A 13,172-nucleotide genomic window follows, 5' to 3' on the forward strand; every position below is an offset into this window, starting at 1 on the left:
AAAACGCGGCTATAGACCAAACTGTCCTGTAGCCACGTTTTTCTGAACTATAGCCATGTTTTTAAAATGCGGCTATAGAACCTTTTTTTTGTAGTGTTAGTAACAGAAAGAAAAAAATCAAAAGAAAAAAAAAGAAAAAAAAAAGAAAAAAAAAAGCCAACACGTTGTAGACTTGGAGGTGAATTCTAAGGGTATTTTTGGAAGCTCATTTCATGAATTTTTCTCTCTCAGTTTTCTCTTCATTTTGGAGAGAAAACGTTTCTGGGGAGGGGGGGGGGGGGCACAGAGAAAACATCTAAGTTCTACCATTTATTTTCCTTTCTTCCCACCTAACCAAACACACTTCAAAAAGTTTTTCTTTCCATTTTCTCTCTAAAGTTTTTCATCTATCCTATTTCACCTCCAAACAAGCACACTCTTAGACAAAGTTTAACTACAGACTTAATTGTAGCCTTAGGTTACAATTCCCACTAAAAAAATTAACATGCCTGCATATTTTAAAAATTAAATCATTGGATTGCATATTCTTTTATACTCTTAGGATCCATTTGGTTGGAGGGGTGAAAAAGTGAGAGGATAGAAAATAGAGAGATGATAGAAAAATTTTTAGTTTTCCCGCATCATGTTTGGTTTGAGAGTAGAAAAATTGAGGGATAGAAAATATAGTTTGTATAATTTTACTTTCATGCCCCTAATAGATAAAAAAATAAAAAATAAGAAAAAAAAATGCTAATGAACAACAAAATAAAAGCACCAAAAGTATACAGAGAAGGACAAAAAAGGCTAAAGAAGGAAATTTATTTAAAAAAAAAAAGGAAAAAGACAAAAAAAAAAAACTAAAGGAGATTAAAAAAAAGGAAAAGGACAAAAAAAAACTAAAGAAGGAAATTTATAAATTAAAAAAACAGCTGACAAGTAAAAAAAAAAAAAAAAGACAAAACGTGTAAAAAATATATGACAAAACAGAAAAGAAAGTAGGGGAAAAAAAAAAAAAAAGACTGTGAAAGGTACCTAGCACGATAGCGGATGAGAGTTTTTTGTCAAAACATTTTTTCTCTTGTTTTCTCTTCATTTTGGAGAAAACTAAATGATGGACTCGGAGAGAACACACCTGGACTCCATCATTTATTTTCCTTTCTCCTTGTCTCACCAAACACACACCAAAAAAGTTTTCCTTCCTATTTTCTCTCCAAAATTTTCCATCCACTCTATTTCACCTCCAAACAAATATACCCTTAACAAACATATCAAATTTTGTATCAATCACATATTATTTAATATTTGATTTATAAATTTATATTTCATGCATAATTTTAGGTTACAAAAACTTAAAATTTAAACATTTGGTTGATGATATAACTATTGGTTTTTGATATTCTATAAATTTTGCAAATATAGAGAATATAAGAAGAAAATGCAATCCAATAGTGGATTTGTTAAAATTCACATCCAATAAAAAGATATTGAATAAAGTTGTAACTTTAAGTTACAACTAAGTTTGCAACTAAACTCTATCAATTAGTTTTACCTATTGTCTATTTTACCTAAGACCCATGTGCGCTTGACAATATTTGTTTTTTTTAAGAGTTGTTGCCAATATTATACGGAAGGGAAAATATTTTTTTTTTCACCGAACACAATACAGCTTGATATAAATGAGTAAAAATCTTTAACAAAAAAGAGAAGTAAACAAAGATACGTTCCGAGTATAATTTAGTCAGTATTTAGCACAATAAAAAAAAATGCCTAATTTTATTAGTAAGTTATCACAATCGTGTTTATCAAAAAAAAAAATATATGTATATATTTATCACAATCGTGATCTCAAATTCTCATATAGGCATAAAATATTTTGGAAAATTTTTATTGACGTCTGAGCAAATTATTTCGAGAAAGTATAATATAGTCCTCTTATTTTGAAAGATAAATGGATATCCTTTGAACAGGAAAATATTTTAGACCATTCATATTAAATAAATCCTCAAAGTATTAAAAAAATTATTTTGTTGATACACATACCAAAAACAAAGGAAAAGACTTGCTTCCCTAAAAGATTATTATTGCAACCTTGATTTTAGTTTTCCAATTGTTATCCTAATTAAAAAAATAAAAATCGCAAGATGCAAAACGCTATAGAAAATATACTTCTAATTAAAAAAAAATAAATAAAATAAAAACTTCAAAACTGAATGAGAAGCAATGGATTTGTGGATAAATAACCTAAAAGTTTTAATAAATTAAATTGTTGTATTTTAAAGGAAAAAGGCGGTATTTTATATATTATGACTAATTCTACTTCTAATTTTACAGCAAGCAAGTCCATTTAGTTAACCTTAGTATCTTAAGGATAATCAGTATCTAATTTAATTCAGCAGGGGAGAAACGAAATGTGATTTCACAAAAAATCATGTAAGGTTAATATACTTTGCTTAATATTTATTTAATTAGTTCTAAAAAAATATTTATTTGATTGTAAGAAATTACACTACTTTCTTAGGATATATACATAATCCCATTAAGCTTATCTGCATTAGTGATATATAAGGCCTAAAGCAAATCTTAAAGAGTTAAGCTGTCCTATTAATAATAATTAAGTTTTTTCTCTTCTCGTAATTATGTTGTTAGATTTCCTCTCTCTCCCCCCCGTCCCCCCGACCCCATTTTCTCTCTCAACAAGTGGGTTCCAAACAAAAAGGAAGTAAAATAGAGAAAAGGTTGTAAATTATTATTGTTCCAAAAGTTTAATTTATTAATGAAATGGTAAAATTTATCTTTTAGCTATTATTCTAAGACTCTTTGAAGAAGTTAAGGCCCAAGGTTACTAGATATCTTAGTGAGCATTTTGGATTCGGATGAATTTTATTGCATTTTGTGTTTTCACTTTTTTTTTTTTTCCTGCTGTTGCACTCGTTTCAGAGGGGACAAAATTCACTGTTCATGCACTGTTAAGTACTGTTCACACATTGTTGAGCCGTGAATGTTGACTTTCTGCGTGAACAGTGCACCCATGCACTGTTCATGGGACTCACAAATATCACTTTTCAGCAATATTTTCATTAAAAATAGGTCCCACAGTACTATTCACAAATTTTAAAATTATTTTACTACAGTGTTTTCAGTTTCCAGTTTTCATTTTCAGCTGTATCCAAACGGACCCTTAGTCTATGTTCATTGAAATTAAACTTATTGTTGTTATAGCAAAATTTTCTTAATCCTACTTAGTAAAAAGTCATAGTTCCAAAAGTTTAAGTTATTAACGAAATGGTAAAATTTATCTTTTAGCTATTATTCTAAGACTCTTTGAAGAAGTTAAGGCCCAAGGTTACTAGATATTTTAGTCTATGTTCATTGAACTTAAACTTATTGTTGTGATAGCAAAATTTTCTTAATCCTACTTAGTAATAATGTAGTTATCAAGGGTTTCCAATGTGAACATAGGCTTCTAAGGCTAAACCATATTAACTCTCTCTCTCTCTCTCTCTCTCTCTCTCTCTCTCTCTCTCTCTCTCTCTCTCTCTCTCTCTCTCTCTCTCATTTCTTATTTACACTTTATTATAATATCAAAGCTATGTTTTGTCTTTTTGACAATAACATCATCAAAATAATTGTAAAAATAATTTATAAGTATTAAGTTATAGTTTTTCACATAGCATTTATATTGGTTTTATTCTATAACAAAAAGTGTTGTAATTGCATTAATTTATTTTCTTGTATTTTGTGAGCTTTAATTGTAATGAGTTTAGTCTTAAGTGGTGAAAATTTGATCAAGACAGTTGAAGATCACATGAGAAGCACATGCCGAAAACTAAAGAGTCAGTATGTTTCACAACTCATCTCACGAGATGACCAACAAGATGCACTAATAGTTAGGATTTTAAGTATGACTCTTATACCTTTCACCTATACTATATATACCCTCATTAGCCACAAAATTGTAAAGAGACTATTTAGAAGAAAACTCTAGAAATGTTTCCACAAAGCGCACCTTGTTAGAAAGAGCTACTCATCCTTAAGATAGAAATCCTTGTAATTTCTTCTCCTCCCATCTCCTATTGTTATACATTGTGAGAAGATTTGTACCCAAACGTAACACACACATATTCAAAGTGTAGAGAGTCTTTTAAAGCTTAGGAAGCATTGGATATTTGCCATAATAAGCCAGTGAGGCTTGGCGTGTTAGGATGTGTGCTCTTAAATCCTATTGTATGATGCTATGTATTATATTATGTATGACTTAATGTTGTGATTAATAAAGTTGTTTTTTTTATCTAAAATAATAGTAACATGAATATTCGGACATTATCATATAATCCATGAGATGCATAGTATGTGATTTATGTGAAAATTCACAGAAGATATAAATCACAAGTTTTTTGTAAACTTAGAATTATAGTTCGTAGTCTGTGATGAAATTGGGCATTTCATCTGCGAAAACTATAATGTATCAACTAAGATGATTTGTCTTGATCATGGAAATGGAGATTTCTAGTTGGTATGTTGATATATTTTAAGAGTTAAAATATATTGAACTGGACCACTGTGAGATTTATTATTCTCCTAACAACTGTTAAATGAATAATAAACTCATGAATTTTATTTACATGAACTCTGAATCCTAAGAGGATAATGGACCTAATCATGAAGTGTAGGTTACTTTAATATATCAGGAGTGAGATCTAAAGTAACGGTCAAAACCTCAATATGTTGAGCAACCACATTTAGTGTTGATGGAACATATATTCTCAAGATGGAATTCATAGTTTTTTAATGGAGATATAAAATATTCTCTTGAGTTAAGTTTAATAGGTTCAGTTATTCAGAGAGTTAAGTCTAACCACTTTGGCAAGAAGTTACTAAAGTATATATTTATGAAATTGGATTTCATAAATATATGATGAATAACTTTAAAAGATTAAACTGAGTACTCAAGGAGAAGATGTAGTAATTTACAAAGTGGTAATTTACAAAGTGGTAGTCTACAATCATGACTTTGTATTACTACGAATATTTTATGAAAGGGTTGCATGTATAATAAAGTCTTGAGATATAATTTATAAATAAGGCCTAGAGTGCAATTAATTATATTTATATAGTGGTATTAAATATAATTAATGGTAATTTTGGACTTGTCAAGAGTTGATAGAAAAACTCAAGGCCCATTGGAACTAGTATCTTATTGGTCCCACTCCAAGCCACACACTTAAGCCCAATTGGAAAGGCTCAAAAGGCCAGCCCAATTAGATAATCAGTTAGATATTAAGGGAGAAACATACAGAATTTGGTAAGTTTTATGAAATTGTGTATATATGAATGTGAGACACTCTCTAATTTTCTCCATTGGAAACTGATTGAGAGACCACACTTCTTGGGTGTAAAGTGAAATTGGAGTGAAGATTAAATTGTGTTACCAAGTATTTCTGATCTTTATTTTGAAATTCACCACACCAAGGTACGCTATCTTGTTCTTAAATTTTGAAACTTACATAGTACATGTTATCAATTGTGAGTGAAGTAGATCCGTTAAATTTCTGCTGCATATGTTTTGTATGCGATACAGACATGTGATTTTCCAACATGGCAGATGCAATCGGGTGGTATTGCAAGATTCAACAAGCTAGTGAAGACAAGACTCCGAGAAGTCCATTGGTAGCTGGAGCTTGGAGGGCTCAAGTACTTTGAGTATATTAGACTTGGAGGGTCTTTTAGTATCTTTGTACTCCAACTTATTCACTATTGGAGGACTCCGGAGAGGTTTTTACACCGAGTTCTTCGGTTTTCCTCTTCGATAACATATCTTGATGTTATTTTGTACTTACATCTCTCTTCCCTTACTCGTTATGTTTTATACTTATTGTCTATTGTATATGCATATGTTTTAGAGTAGTTTCGACCTCATTGCATTACACTTATCCTTATTCCGCACTTAGTTAAGTAGGATAGAAGCAATCTAACCTTAACTTTAAAATTGGAGATCTAAATAAGGAATATTGTTTTACACTATTTGAGCTTTCAATAAGAAAGGGTGTTGTGATGGGTATTGTATAGATAATGATATATAGTTATTGGTTACTAATAACCTTTTTATTTAGAGTCGAAAATGGTGGCTTACGTGTGTTATCACAGCCGACCGCACCCCACAGATGCATCGCCTATGGGTACCACCAGCACATAATAGTGCCCGCGACTTGGACTCCACCCATGCACATCGTTTTTTTTTTTTTTTTAGAAACCAAAGTCCAAACCCCACACCCGTGGGGTATGAGGACTCGTATTGGTTACTAATAACTCATGACACGACTATTTTTCTCATAATTACCAAACAATTATTTTACCTATTATTGTCCAACGGCTAGTTTACTCATAAATTTTCAATGGCTAGAAATAAATAATAATAGAAAGTATTTGGAACACAAACCCACACCAACACAAAATGCAAAGGAAGAGATGCCATTAAACCCAATCTCTAAATGTTGGAGTGAAATTTTTTACCTACCATTTGCTAAATATGTTAATAACATAAACATATCAATAACAATATCTGTTGAAGGTCAAATTATTTCTATAATAAATTTTGATTCTTAAACTTCCTCCTTTCTCACATTAGATAAAAAATTTACAAGGTCAGTGGAGCTAAGAAAATTTAATTTGATTTGTACATATGTCTAAACATATCAATGGGAATTAAAGACAATTTCAAGAACACAACTAAGTACTTCTTTGACAAGAAATATAATTTCCTTCTTTACCAAAAAATAAAATAAAAAAAAATAAAAAGGAATTATAGACAATTATTAACAAATATCCACCCTCACCCAAACCCATCAAATTTAGAAAGAGCTCAACTTTAAACTAAAATTTTTAGAGTTGTTTTTATATATGGAAAGAATTCTAGTTATAATAAAACGTAGGCCAAAATCAATTTAGTTAATTTAATTTAGTTAATTACGTTTAATATTATCTTTAGCAGCTACAAAGTAAGTGTTGCATAGGTGGGGGAAGCGTATGCAAATAAAGAATTGCTTCTAGTGTTCGGTCAAATTATGGAAAGTATCATGTTCCGTATCTTCTTTTGTATCATCATAAATAAACAATTATTATACCCGATTAGTATCATCTTTTGTATTATTTTAACGTATAAAAAATTAATTTAATATATATAGGTTATAGTGTTACTTGGCCCATATTGGCTGGGGTCTTTAAAGTTCTTCCAAAAGAACTTAATGAGTATAATATGAGCAATAATCATAGAAGAAGTGACAACATTAGTGTTGTTGCATATGCTCTTTAAAGACATTTCAATCTACATAGTTCTAATTGTCCAATGCTTTTCTACATGGCCTCAAGGTGGTTATATATTTTGGGTCATTGCCCTGGCATCCACTAAATGTGAACGTTTCATGATAACAAGATATGCAGGGAAACAATTACTCATATTTTCAACCTCTTTAATTCTAATTGCAATTGTAACATACGCACTATTAAAATAATCCAAATAGCTCATAATGCAAAAGAAGAGATGCCATTAAACCTAATCCTTGAACATTGGAGTGAAAATTTTCAACTACCATTACTAAATATGTTAATAAACATAAAAATATAAGTAAAAATAGTTGTTGAAGGTAAACATATATTTATACTAAATTTTGTTTCTTAAACTTCACTTAAATTAATTTGGAGTTAAACATATGTGCGATCACATCAATATAAATTAAAGATAATTTCACAAACAAAACTAATTACTTCTTTCACAAGAAATATACTTTCATTTTTTACCAAAAATAATATCAATAGGAATTGTAAGGACACAATTTGCACCCGGACCCAACTGTGTGTAGGGTGCAGGCCCAAAAGGCCTTATACAATGAAATTTGTAGAGTGTGGGCTTGAAACCTAGGTTTTATGGATATTGGATAACAAGTATGGTCGACTAGATCACCAATACATGAGCAATACAATGATTATATGACAGAAATTCTCCTCGGACGTAACCCGATGATGACTTATATTGCTTTTTCTTCTTTTCACAATAGATTATAGTTGAAGATGGTGTGTACAGTGTTTTTCTCTTTCTTTTACCCGATCACCATTTTTGAATGCCACCTTTTTCCTTTTATATTCTCTTCCTTCTTCCCACCATCTTCCACGTATGGACCAAGTCACCAATCTAGATACTTGTCCCATCCACCGTTTTTTCGAAACCCTCAAACAATAGCTGTAACACTACCCACCACTGTTCAGAGATTATTTCCCCATTAATGCGGCCAGAGAGGTAGGTGCAAAGTTTTTAATGCGATGGTAGTAGCTTTCTCTAAGATATTTCTTATTTACTCCTTTTCTATGTGTCTTTGCGAAATCCGCCTTCATCCACCATACCTCCCAAAATTTCCTCACAAATATCGTGATGAACAGTATATTCTCCATGCTGTATAGCCGAGGAGATGCCCCTCCTCGGATTATTCCCACCTAACTTCTGTCGCGATAGTTTGCTTGTGGGCCTTTGAGTCCAGTATCTTTATTATCACTAAACCCTCCTCAAACAAGTCAATATCCTCAGATCAAGCCCAATGCCTAAAAACATATTTTGACCCCTTTGCCCCCACAGGAATTAAATACAATTTCTAACAAATGTCCATCTTCACTCAAATTCCATCAATTAAGTACCATTCATTGTTTTAATAAGAGCTAAACTTTAATCTAAGCAAGTTTTCCTAGAAGAAATCCTTATTTGGCACTCAATGATTTTTTTTGGATGTCCAAAAAATAGCCATATAAGTACTATATTTTAGGGGGAAATTAATCGCCAAATAAAGCTATACAAGTTTGACTTTGTTGTAGTGGTTTGAGCGTAAATATAACTATTGTAATGATTAGTGATAGTGGTATTAATACCAACAACAAGTTAGACTCGGGCATAAGTTTTTCTATAAAAACTCAGTAAAAACCTTTACTCAACACTTATCAATATAAATTGATTATCAGAGTATATTCATTTGACCCCATTGGTTGGTCCTTGGCATAGTTAGTAGGCCTTAATTCCTTGCATGTCCTTTTATGGTTCCACGACCCATAAGAGTGTCTGTTATAGCTTGAGTTTCATGATTTCACTTAAAATTTTTATCTTGGTACATAATATGAATGTGATAGTTTGGAGAGAGTTAAAAAAGGCATTACTATAAACCTACTCAACAATTTGACCTTTCATTTTAATCATTCAGTTATAGCACCTCAAAATAGCCTAATAAATTAGAGGTTTACCATTGGGCATGGCTCATAAGGATTTATTATTACTTGAAGATGATTATTGTTTCTATTTGTTTTACTTTCTTAACATCTAACCCTAGTATCTGAATCATTAATTTGATTATTGAATATCAGGTTGGTGGGCAATTATATATCACTTGTGAAGTCAAAAAATGTTATCCTTCATGCTAAGAGGCTATATTATTTTTAGGGTCATATTTTCTATGTGATTGGCTAAATTTTTGACAAAACACATTTTATTTATAATTGGGTAAATCTAAATTGGGTTTAATGTATCAAGAAATTTGTTGTTCAAACATATCAAGCAGTATCACTAAAGACATGAAGGTTGATCCAAGAAACAAATGAAGATAAGCTGTGTAAGGTTGAATTTATTCAATCAGTTTGTTGGCTTTATTCCGTGCCAAATTTGCTTGTAATTTAGCATTTAGAGACCTTATATTTAGGTGAGAATCATGTAAGGGTAGTATGTGAGAAAGTGTGAAGAAAAGTTCAAGAGTGTGCAGAAAAGTTCAAGAGTGTGCATCCAAGAAGAGCCTCTCGACTGGATCTTGTGATTGGCGAGTCGCCAAAAGAGGCACACGTATGAAGCATGTAGGGGGAGCTGAAGGGTCACGTCAGCTGTCGCACTACAGGACAAAACCTCAAGCTAGCCAAGCAGTTAGCTCGCGACTCGTTCTAGTCGCGAGCTCGAGTCGCCAGAATGCCCTGTTTGGATGAAATCAACTTTTTACATTCCATACACACCCTACTATAAATACCCTTATACCCACGAAATGTGTAGAGATTCTAGAGAGAATTTTGAGAGAGAAACCCTAGAGAAAAACAAGATTGACTCATCCATAATCTTCATCCTTTGATTCTCCAAATTCCTCTACTCTCACCCTCTCCATTGTTACATCTTTAAGAGGTATATTTAGCCAAATCCTTTTCTCACCATACCCATATCTGTGAAAATGTTATTTGGTACTTGGGAAACAGTTATGAAAGGACCAATTTATATTGGTTGATGCTATGGGTTATAGCGGAATCTGGTAAGCTAAAGAAAACAAAGGTTCGGTGTAATCTCGTTGGAGCAAAAAGCTTGAAGGGCATAGGTACACTAGTTAGATTAGGCTTGGACGGTCTTCTACTGTTTATGTATCCCAATTTCATTCTTTAGTGGATTATTGACCGCTTGGAGGGCGGCGGAGAGGTTTTACGCCGAGGACTTTGGTTTCCTCTTCAATAACACATCGTTGTGTTGTCTTTGTGTTTGTATCTCTCTTCTCTTAATCTTTACTTTTTAATTGCTGTTGTGGTTGTGATTAATTTTGGTTTAGATTGTTTTACCAATTCTGATTTAGCTAATTTTCATATTCCGCACATAAATTATTTGATAATAAGCTTGTGTTGGTAATTTGTAAATTGGGAGTCTAAACGTTCATAGGTGTTTTACACACTTTTTGAACATTCAAGCTGTTTCATTAAGTCTCGACATGATGATTTGGATTATTAGGCTTTCTTTTTTTACAACCTTAGTCATATATGAGACTTATTTTAAAAGTCATTATACATAGAAATAGAGACACAACCCTCATACACTCTGTGAGAAACTACTGTGTTTGTGCGCTTTAGGATTTTGTAACCAAGTGCTTCCGGATCTTCATCGTTTATGAAGTAAAGAACTTTGCAGTCAACAATAATTAATGAAGTTGCTGGAGTTAGTCACATACTGGGATTTGTGCAAATGAGTTAGTCATAGATTGAAGATTTGTGCAACAAAAAAAAAGACTACTACAATATCAAGTTTAATTGAGTATTAAGCGAAGGTTCAACCGTAGGTTAGTATTTTGGGATAGGCAAGGGTAGTGATAAATTCCTCATACTTATAACCGCTTGATTATTGATTAGTGGATTCTTGAGAGTGGTGATTTTAAATTCACTCAGTATAGTTTGTCTTATGAAGGTTTTCCCCATTTGTTAACAAATCATCGTGTCAATATACTTTTTGTTGCATATTAGTCATTTAGTGATTTGTTGGTGCCTCTATAATTTGCATGCAATTTGGACAATTAAATTAATTAACTGGAGTCAATCTATCTTAACCCAACTATTTTGAAGATCATCTCATTAGAATCATAAAAGGGATGTTAGAGGAAGAGTTGAAAACAATCAAATGTTCAAGAATTCAATTGTAAGTCGTATAGGGCACTTAGGCTTAGCTCATCAAAGAAATGCACAATTTGAAAGACCTAAAAGATCCCCCATGGTGCATGTTAAACTAGACCAAATTGGGTTGTTAATGAATTGTGTTGCGCCTAGAGAAGATAGAAGGTGAAGGTGCTCCCTAGGCTTGGCTTGAGGACGCTTTGTTTTTGCTAGAGACAACCTCTTGTAATAAAAGCGTTGGCCCTTGTTTTGGCCAGTTCAGTTTGGTTCTGTTACTCCCAAAATGAGTGGGATACCAATGCCATGTCCATTTGTGCCTATTTATCAATTGGCGTCACATATGATTTTCCTTCAAACTCTCATTCTCATTTTTGTTTTCATATTATGGATCATTTTTGTTTTAATATTGTGGATCTTGGTTCGCGATGATACTTGTGGGTTCAGGGGTAAAAGAAAGCCCAATGGTGTGGGTGGTGCTTAATCAGATAGAAGGAACCCAGCGAAAGTACGTATTACAGACTGACTGCTATTCAGATAGCAAGCAGTACAGTGAAGATTGAATCTGCATGACTTGAGGATATGAGTATATAAGAATTGCTCTGTTATTTCAATTGTTTAGGAGTAATCTTAGTTATCTAATATCTCTTAGTATTTGTTTTTATCAATAACTTAATTTTGGTTATTATCCACATCACTAGTTTATTCTATCCTTACCAGTTGTTTAAACATACTCTTTGATGGAGTTGGATGGCCTCAGCTGAATTCTATATAGACTGGGATTGGGTTGTTTCTGCTTGTAATCTTTGCTATTTTGGGGTTTTTTTTTTTTTTTTTTTTTTTTTTTTTTGTCTTCGGTTGGGCTGTAGCTGTTGTTATGCATATAGTGGCTGCAGATGTCTCGGAGTTTCTACATAGTCTTTGCAATTAATTAGCTATTGCTTGTTGAATTGGTGTTTGTACCCTAGTATTTGTTAATAAAATTACTGATTCTTTCCCCACAAAAATAAAATAAAATAAAAACTCTAATATGTCATAATAACCTTTCAAAGTTTTGGTGATAAGCTATCTGCTAGATATAATTGTGGGACCAATTTACATACCATGAGTGGCCAGAGTGTTTCATGGTCCTATTGTGGCATTAGTTGATCATAAATTTGATTTCTCTTGACGCTTAATTTTATGTTGAACAAACTGGAGTCACATAAGAACATTATGACCTTAAAGAAAGCGTTTTAAAACTAGTCCATACAATTTTTTTTGGTCATAAATTTTTTAAAAAATAAATCTAAAAATATATACGATATCACGTTGTTTAAAATACGTTGTAAACTTAATTAATAATCAAATGTAAAGAATTCTTTTCCATTGTACATTCCCAACAGCCTCAATGGTCCGTACACATGCACCACAATTTGTGTCTGTACCTATTGACATGTTCAGACAAGGTTTGTAGTTTGGCCTTGTAATGGGAAGCCGGGAATGACACTTTTCCTTGTCAGTTCTGCTTTGAGTTTTGATATGGGAAGGTGGGGTTTCCACTTTCGGATTCCAAGGTGCAGAGAGCTTCCAGAGGAATTGGTCTTGAATTTGTGAGATTTCCTTACCTCTTTTGAATTATGATACCTCTTCCATTTCACTCATAGAGCTTGAGCTTACTTGGAAGATGGCATTTTCATGTCTTTCGGCAAATGAAAGCAGAGTTAATATAAGTGAAACAACTAAGAAGTGTCTGCATGTCTTGTAACACTGATGTCCAACTA

Source organism: Castanea sativa, chromosome 5 (genome assembly GCF_040712315.1).
Source record: "Castanea sativa cultivar Marrone di Chiusa Pesio chromosome 5, ASM4071231v1".
Classification (NCBI taxonomy): domain Eukaryota; kingdom Viridiplantae; phylum Streptophyta; class Magnoliopsida; order Fagales; family Fagaceae; genus Castanea; species Castanea sativa.